This window comes from Oncorhynchus mykiss, chromosome 12 (assembly GCF_057628025.1).
Source record: "Oncorhynchus mykiss isolate SJ-2025 chromosome 12, ASM5762802v1, whole genome shotgun sequence".
Classification (NCBI taxonomy): Eukaryota; Metazoa; Chordata; class Actinopteri; order Salmoniformes; family Salmonidae; genus Oncorhynchus; species Oncorhynchus mykiss.
The window spans coordinates 94,891,129-94,899,145 of NC_143033.1; positions in this window are offsets into that span (position 1 = coordinate 94,891,129).

Here is an 8,017-nt window from a genome sequence, read left to right on the forward strand (position 1 = left end):
ACCCCGAACCTATAGCTACCGCCAGTGCTTAGATTTTCCATTGCATTAGGTTTGTTAAAATAGAGCCATATGAGTGCTGATCTAGGACCAGTTTAATCTTTTAGATCAAATTGAATAAGATTACATGGACGGGGGAACTGATCCTAGACCAACCCTCCTACGCTTTATAAATATGGCCCATTCGCCCCTGGGCTCGTCTTCAGACTATAGCAGTGCTGATCTAGGACAAGTTTTGCCATTAGATTATAATGAATATTATTACTTGGGGGGGGGGGGGGGGATCTGATCCCAGATCAGCACTTCTACTCTGAGGTATGAATTTGGGTCCAGGCCAGTAAAACCACTCCTATCTGGCTGGGCCTCGGCCCCGACCCTCCCAGCCCACAGACCATGCATACCTCTCCAGTTAAACTGTAACCACTAATCACAACAAGGCCTCACCGTTTCCTCCTTGGAGCAGATCATTCATGTACTCTGGGGGTTGTTTCATTAACCTGTATTTACTGTAGTCCCCCCAGTCCTGATCACCTGAATGGGATGGGACATCCCAGAAGAGAACAGTTGAAGTCAGGAACTAAGGTAGGATATGTCATGGTGAACTTGAAGGCTCCCCTGCGCTATGGGTTCAGTTCCCTTACTGTTTGTCTGCAGGGCTGCATTTCCAAAATAAACACAATTCTGTGCCTCACCCCCAGGCGCCACCCGCCTTACAGTACCCCTCCCTCCCTCCCTCCCTCCCTCCCTCCCTCCCTCCAGCTGCCCTGTGTTTCTGGAGTGAGAGAACTTCAGCTCTGAGACATCTTAAAAACAATAGACAGACCAGACAACTTGATGGGGGAAAGTCTGAGTGTTAACACAGAAGACAGGAGGAAAGCCAAAGTTATAACAAAAACAGAAATTAACAAAACAATGGAGAGGAGTTCATTTGATGACGTTTTCTATAGTTTGTTGGTTGACAATAACAGTAATAACAGACAATGACAGCAATGACTAGGTAATATAGGTCATACTGAACATTAAGCTCCCAAATGAGCGCTCTGCATCTAGAGCTCACAAAAGCTCTAAAACGGTATGAGAGCTCTACTATATGAGCTCTGAGCATTAGACAAAGTTAGTTGCATTCAATCCTTTCTAGGTTATAATCCCTAGGTCATACTTAACATTTAGCACCCAAATGAGAGATCTGCATCTAGAGTTTGCAGGAGCTAAAACTGCCTAAGAGCTCTACTATATAAGCCTCCATGAGCTCTGATGAGTAACTGTTTTTTTTTTTACAAAACTATACAATGCATACTCTACTGTAGCGCTTGCAAATACTCTAAAGCTGACTTAGAGCTCTAATATATGATCTCTAGCAGTAACATTAACATTTAGTTACCAAATGAGAGCTCTACATTTAGAGCATGCAGGAGCTTTAAAGATGTCTAAGAGCTCTACTATATGAGCTCTGGACAGTAACATTAATTACCAAATGAGAGCTCTACTATATGAGCTCTGGTCAGTAACATTAGTTACCAAATGAGAGCGCTACTATTTGAGCTCTGGTCAGTAACATTAGTTACCAAATGAGAGCTCTACTATATGAGCTCTGGTCAGTAACATTAGTTACCAAATGAGAGCTCTACAATTTGAGCTCTGGTCAGTAACGTTAATTACCAAATGAGACTACGTAGAGCTTGCAGAAGCTCTAACGCTGTCAGAAAGCTCTGCGGTAGGGTACCGTCATATGCTAGCCTGACAGCAGCAGTTTAACTGGGACCACAGCTGGTTTGTATTATTATTTACTTACGTGGCCAACACCCTCCCTGGATTCTCTGGTATACAGACCCACAATATTATAGAACTATTATAACGCTGCAGCAATGCAATATGTAAATATAAGGAAGGCACGTGAATATGTACAGGTGTAGGATCTTAATTTGATCACCCTGTTGTTGAAGGAAATGCAAACTTGTAATGTATTCAAGGCTAAAAAGGCTTTTAAAGTTTGTAATTTCCACTCTAAAATGTCAGACTTGATTTGCTCAAACTAAAAATGTATCAACCCCTACACAAAGTCCATGAATTACAATCCACACAATAATTCAAATTTCCTGTTGCTGCTTGATTATTTTTCTGCAGTGAGAATCTGGTCGAATTAAGATTCTACATATGTAAATGTGTGTTTGTTCTAGGGGAGAGAGAGAGAGTGGAGTGAGAGGAGAGAGTGTGGAGAGAGACAATGATATTCAATAAGTGGATGAGGAGAAATAGATTGAAAGAGGGAGTGATTCTGTAAGGGGGATGAGAAAGGACGGCGGGAGGGAGGAAGAAAGAAAAAAAAGTGTATGAGGCATTTGTGAGAGAGAAACAAGGCCCTCTCAAGTCTGGGCCTGGGCCTGGGCTTGGCTCTGTGTCTGCCTGTGCCTGGGCAAATCCCATTCCTGTCAGCAGAGAGCTCCCTCTGAGGCTCTGCCCTTGCCCTGCCTCTTCACTCCTCCTCCACCCACACCTGACTCCCTGTGACTCCTTCTGTCTCTTTTTCTCTTCCTCTCCTCCCCTGCTCCCCTACACCCACCCTCTGACTTCAGCTCCCCCCTCTCTCCCTCCTTCCTCTCCTCCCCTGCTCCCCTACACCCACCCTCTGACTTCAGCTCCCCCCTCTCTCCCTCCTTCCTCTCCTCCCCTGCTCCCCTACACCCACCCTCTGACTTCAGCTCCCCCCTCTCTCCCTCCGTCCTCTTTCATTCCCTCTGTTTCTACCTCCTTTTCTTTCTGTCTCCCCCACTTTCACAGCTCTATAACTATATAACTCCTGAATACATAAGACATTATTCATCTTACTGTATGCAGAGAGGAAAATACAGTTTTGTCTGTAACTATTTACCCTCAGTATGGGGATGTTGCCAGCACAAATTTGATTCATATGCGCCCCGTAGCTGTTTTCTGCCAATGTGGGAACTTATATAAGTTTGGAAAGTCTATGCAGATGTCATGTAAAAAATCAGCCATTCAGCCTCTCTTGGACGACAATAGAAGTTGAATAAACAAATAAACAAAATCGACATATGTTTATTTCTGAAAAATAGCATTCATCAGAATATGCGGTGCAGATGTTGCCATAGAAATAGTATGACTAGAAAGGACAGTCCCTTTCACGTCAGCGTTCGGTGATGGGTGGACACCTACTCAGCCTACTAACCAGCTGATGCTGAGCTAGTGAGAACACTAGATACCGGAAGTGACTGTTCACTTCCGTCCTCCTCCCACTCTTCAACACTGTCAGCTGACTCACACTCTCATAACGTTGGAGATCCAAAGCTCTGTCCAGCACCCGGCCGCAATCCAGTAGAAAACACTGCTCTTTTGTAAAACACATAAATATGTCAGAGCCGGCATCGTTCTCTCTAGGGCTCTATACTGTTCCCTATGTCAGAGCCGGCATCGTTCTCTCTAGGGCTCCATACTGTTTCCTATGTCAGAGCCGGCATCGTTCTCTCTAGGGCTCCATACTGTTCCCTATGTCAGAGCCTGCATCGTTCTCTCTAGGGCTCCATACTGTTCCCTATGTCAGAGCCGGCATCGTTCTCTCTAGGGCTCCATACTGTTCCCTATGTCAGAGCCTGCATCGTTCTCTCTAGGTCTCCATACTGTTCCCTATGTCAGAGCCTGCATCGTTCTCTCTAGGGCTCTATACTGTTCCCTATGTCAGAGCCGGCATCGTTCTCTCTAGGGCTCCATACTGTTCCCTATGTCAGAGCCTGCATCGTTCTCTCTAGGTCTCCATACTGTTCCCTATGTCAGAGCCTGCATCGTTCTCTCTAGGGCTCCATACTGTTCCCTATGTCAGAGCCTGCATCGTTCTCTCTAGGGCTCCATACTGTTCCCTATGTCAGAGCCTGCATCGTTCTCTCTAGGGCTCCATACTGTTCCCTATGTCAGAGCCGGCATCGTTCTCTCTAGGGCTCCATACTGTTCCCTATGTCAGAGCCGGCATCGTTCTCTCTAGGGCTCCATACTGTTCCCTATGTCAGAGCCGGCATCGTTCTCTCTAGGGCTCCATACTGTTCCCTATGTCAGAGCCGGCATCGTTCTCTGTAGGGCTCCATACTGTTCCCTATGTCAGAGCCGGCATCGTTCTCTCTAGGGCTCCATACTGTTCCCTATGTCAGAGCCGGCATCGTTCTCTCTAGGGCTCCATACTGTTCCCTATGTCAGAGCCGGCATCGTTCTCTCTAGGGCTCCATACTGTTCCCTATGTCAGAGCCGGCATCGTTCTCTCTAGGTCTCTATACTGTTCCCTATGTCAGAGCCGGCATCGTTCTCTCTAGGGCTCCATACTGTTCCCTATGTCAGAGCCGGCATCGTTCTCTCTAGGTCTCTATACTGTTCCCTATGTCAGAGCCGGCATCGTTCTCTCTAGGTCTCCATAATGTTTCCTATGTCAGAGCCTGCATCGTTCTCTCTAGGTCTCTATACTGTTCCCTATGTCAGAGCCGGCATCGTTCTCTCTAGGGCTCCATACTGTTCCCTATGTCAGAGCCGGCATCGTTCTCTCTAGGTCTCTATACTGTTCCCTATGTCAGAGCCGGCATCGTTCTCTCTAGGTCTCCATAATGTTTCCTATGTCAGAGCCTGCATCGTTCTCTCTAGGTCTCTATACTGTTCCCTATGTCAGAGCCGGCATCGTTCTCTCTAGGTCTCTATACTGTTCCCTATGTCAGAGCCGGCATCGTTCTCTCTAGGTCTCCATAATGTTTCCTATGTCAGAGCCGGCATTGTTCTCTCTAGGTCTCCATAATGTTTCCTATGTCAGAGCCGGCATCATTCTCTCTAGGTCTCCATAATGTTCCCTATGTCAGAGCCTGCATCGTTCTCTCTAGGTCTCCATAATGTTTCCTATGTCAGAGCCTGCATCGTTCTCTCTAGGTCTCCATAATGTTTCCTATGTCAGAGCCGGCATCGTTCTCTCTAGGTCTCCATAATGTTTCCTATGTCAGAGCCTGCATCGTTCTCTCTAGGTCTCCATAATGTTTCCTATGTCAGAGCCGGCATCGTTCTCTCTAGGGCTCCATAATGTTTCCTATGTCAGAGCCTGCATCGTTCTCTCTAGGTCTCCATAATGTTTCCTATGTCAGAGCCGGCATCGTTCTCTCTAGGTCTCCATAATGTTTCCTATGTCAGAGCCTGCATCGTTCTCTCTAGGTCTCCATAATGTTTCCTATGTCAGAGCCTGCATCGTTCTCTCTAGGTCTCCATAATGTTTCCTATGTCAGAGCCGGCATCGTTCTCTCTAGGTCTCCATAATGTTTCCTATGTCAGAGCCTGCATCGTTCTCTCTAGGTCTCCATAATGTTTCCTATGTCAGAGCCTGCATCGTTCTCTCTAGGTCTCCATAATGTTTCCTATGTCAGAGCCGGCATCGTTCTCTCTAGGTCTCCATAATGTTTCCTATGTCAGAGCCGGCATCGTTCTCTCTAGGGCTCTATACTGTTCCCTATGTCAGAGCCGGCATCGTTCTCTCTAGGTCTCCATAATGTTTCCTATGTCAGAGCCGGCATCGTTCTCTCTAGGGCTCCATACTGTTCCCTATGTCAGAGCCGGCATCGTTCTCTCTAGGGCTCCATACTGTTCCCTATGTCAGAGCCGGCATCGTTCTCTCTAGGGCTCCATACTGTTCCCTATGTCAGAGCCGGCATCGTTCTCTCTAGGGCTCCATACTGTTCCCTATGTCAGAGCCGGCATCATTCTCTCTAGGGCTCCATAATGTTTCCTATGTCAGAGCCGGCATCGTTCTCTCTAGGGCTCCAAACTGTTCCCTATGTCAGAGCCTGCATCGTTCTCTCTAGGGCTCCATACTGTTCCCTATGTCAAAGCCGGCATCGTTCTCTCTAGGTCTCTATACTGTTCCCTATGTCAGAGCCGGCATCGTTCTCTCTAGGTTTCCATAATGTTTCCTATGTCAGAGCCGGCATCGTTCTCTCTAGGTTTCTATACTGTTCCCTATGTCAGAGCCGGCATCGTTCTCTCTAGGGCTCCATACTGTTCCCTATGTCAGAGCCGGCATCGTTCTCTCTAGGGCTCCATACTGTTCCCTATGTCAAAGCCGGCATCGTTCTCTCTAGGGCTCCATACTGTTCCCTATGTCAGAGCCGGCATCGTTCTCTCTAGGGCTCCATACTGTTCCCTATGTCAGAGCCGGCATCGTTCTCTCTAGGGCTCCATACTGTTCCCTATGTCAGAGCCGGCATCGTTCTCTCTAGGGCTCCATACTGTTCCCTATGTCAGAGCCGGCATCGTTCTCTCTAGGGCTCCATACTGTTCCCTATGTCAGAGCCGGCATCGTTCTCTGTAGGGCTCCATACTGTTCCCTATGTCAGAGCCGGCATCGTTCTCTCTAGGGCTCCATACTGTTCCCTATGTCAGAGCCGGCATCGTTCTCTCTAGGGCTCCATACTGTTCCACTTTCTTTCTTCCATGTTTCCTTCCCGAAGCAGCACACATGAAGTGTGTTAAGTATTGTGTGTAGTATTGTACATGTAGAGCAGAGTAGAGTATGGGAGTGTTAACTCCTTTTCTGGTGCTGAATATATACAGAGTATGTTTAATGGAACCCAGCGGAACAGAGCAGAGATAGAAAGACAGATTATAGCTTTTTTAATGCCCATGTTTGCAGAGATCTTTCTAGATTATCGCACAAACACACATAAGGATGCACACGCTCATACGTACGTACGCACGCACACACACAACCCTCCACTGCCTGGTTGGCTTTGCAGAGGCAGACCTCCCCTGAAGGCAGCACAGCAGAAATGAGCACAAGGTCAGAGAAGGAATGTAGAGGAATGGCACCTGCCCAACCCATTTAAAACACCAGGACAAACACACAGGCACGCATAAACGCACACGCACGCACGCACGCACGCACACACACACACACACACACACACACACACACGCACACGCACACACAAACACGTACGCACACACTCACATACACACTCACATACACACAGGCACGCATAAACGCACGCACACACACACGTACGCACACACTCACAGGCATGAACACACACGGATGGACGGACGGACGGACAGACAGACAGAGAGAGAGAGACAGGGTAGTTGCTCTGGACGGACGGACAGACAGACAGACAGACAGACAGAGACAGGGTAGTTGCTCTGGGGTTGCTCTGGGTAGATTCAGGGTTCACAGGTGGTGTTTTAAGGCTTTAGTCACATTGTTGGAGTCAAACAGTCATCACACAGGTGACCCTGGCCGTGACCCCACTCTCCAAGGGTGTCTCAGGGGGAGTTGGGATATGTAAAAAACTAGATCTGATTCACACTTGCATATTAATACATATTAATACATATTAATACATACTTGTATTCATGTGTGAAATAGGACAAATATAAGCACCCACCTAATGACTATATTATAAGGTATGGTGTGGGATAGATAGTATTGTGTGGGGTTACCATTCAGGTTGGAGGATCTATTGCTGAACACTAGAGGATATGACCTTCTAGCTAGGCATCTGTAGGCTAAGCTTTGGGTGAATGGTGTTGGATCTATAAGAATCTATGGATTGGGGAGATATAGGAGATGGTTATAGCATGTGAAGGGTATAGGCTTCGGCTGTGCAAACGGCCAACGATTGTGGCTGAACTCTCCATGAGATCTGTTCGTAATGTTCCCTCCCTCCCTCTGTGGTGAAATCCAGAGAGCCAGCCAGCTGTAAGCCACTGGGTAATGTTCCCAAAGTCTGCTCTCTCTCCCACGCAGTTAACAGCCCACTGGCCTGGGGATTAATAGGGCTGACTAGCGTTTGGAAAGAGTGGATATTGTGCATGATAAGGAACGACACCCCCTGCCATATTTCAGCACCAGTTTGGAGGGGGACCAGGGGCGAGGAGGTTGGACCCTCGCAGTGACAGCATGAGGAATGGGGGACTGGTGGGCGGAGACCGACTAGAGCAGCTTTAAGGCGTCCGCATGCTTCCCAGACCAAACAGTTCAGAAGACATATATTAG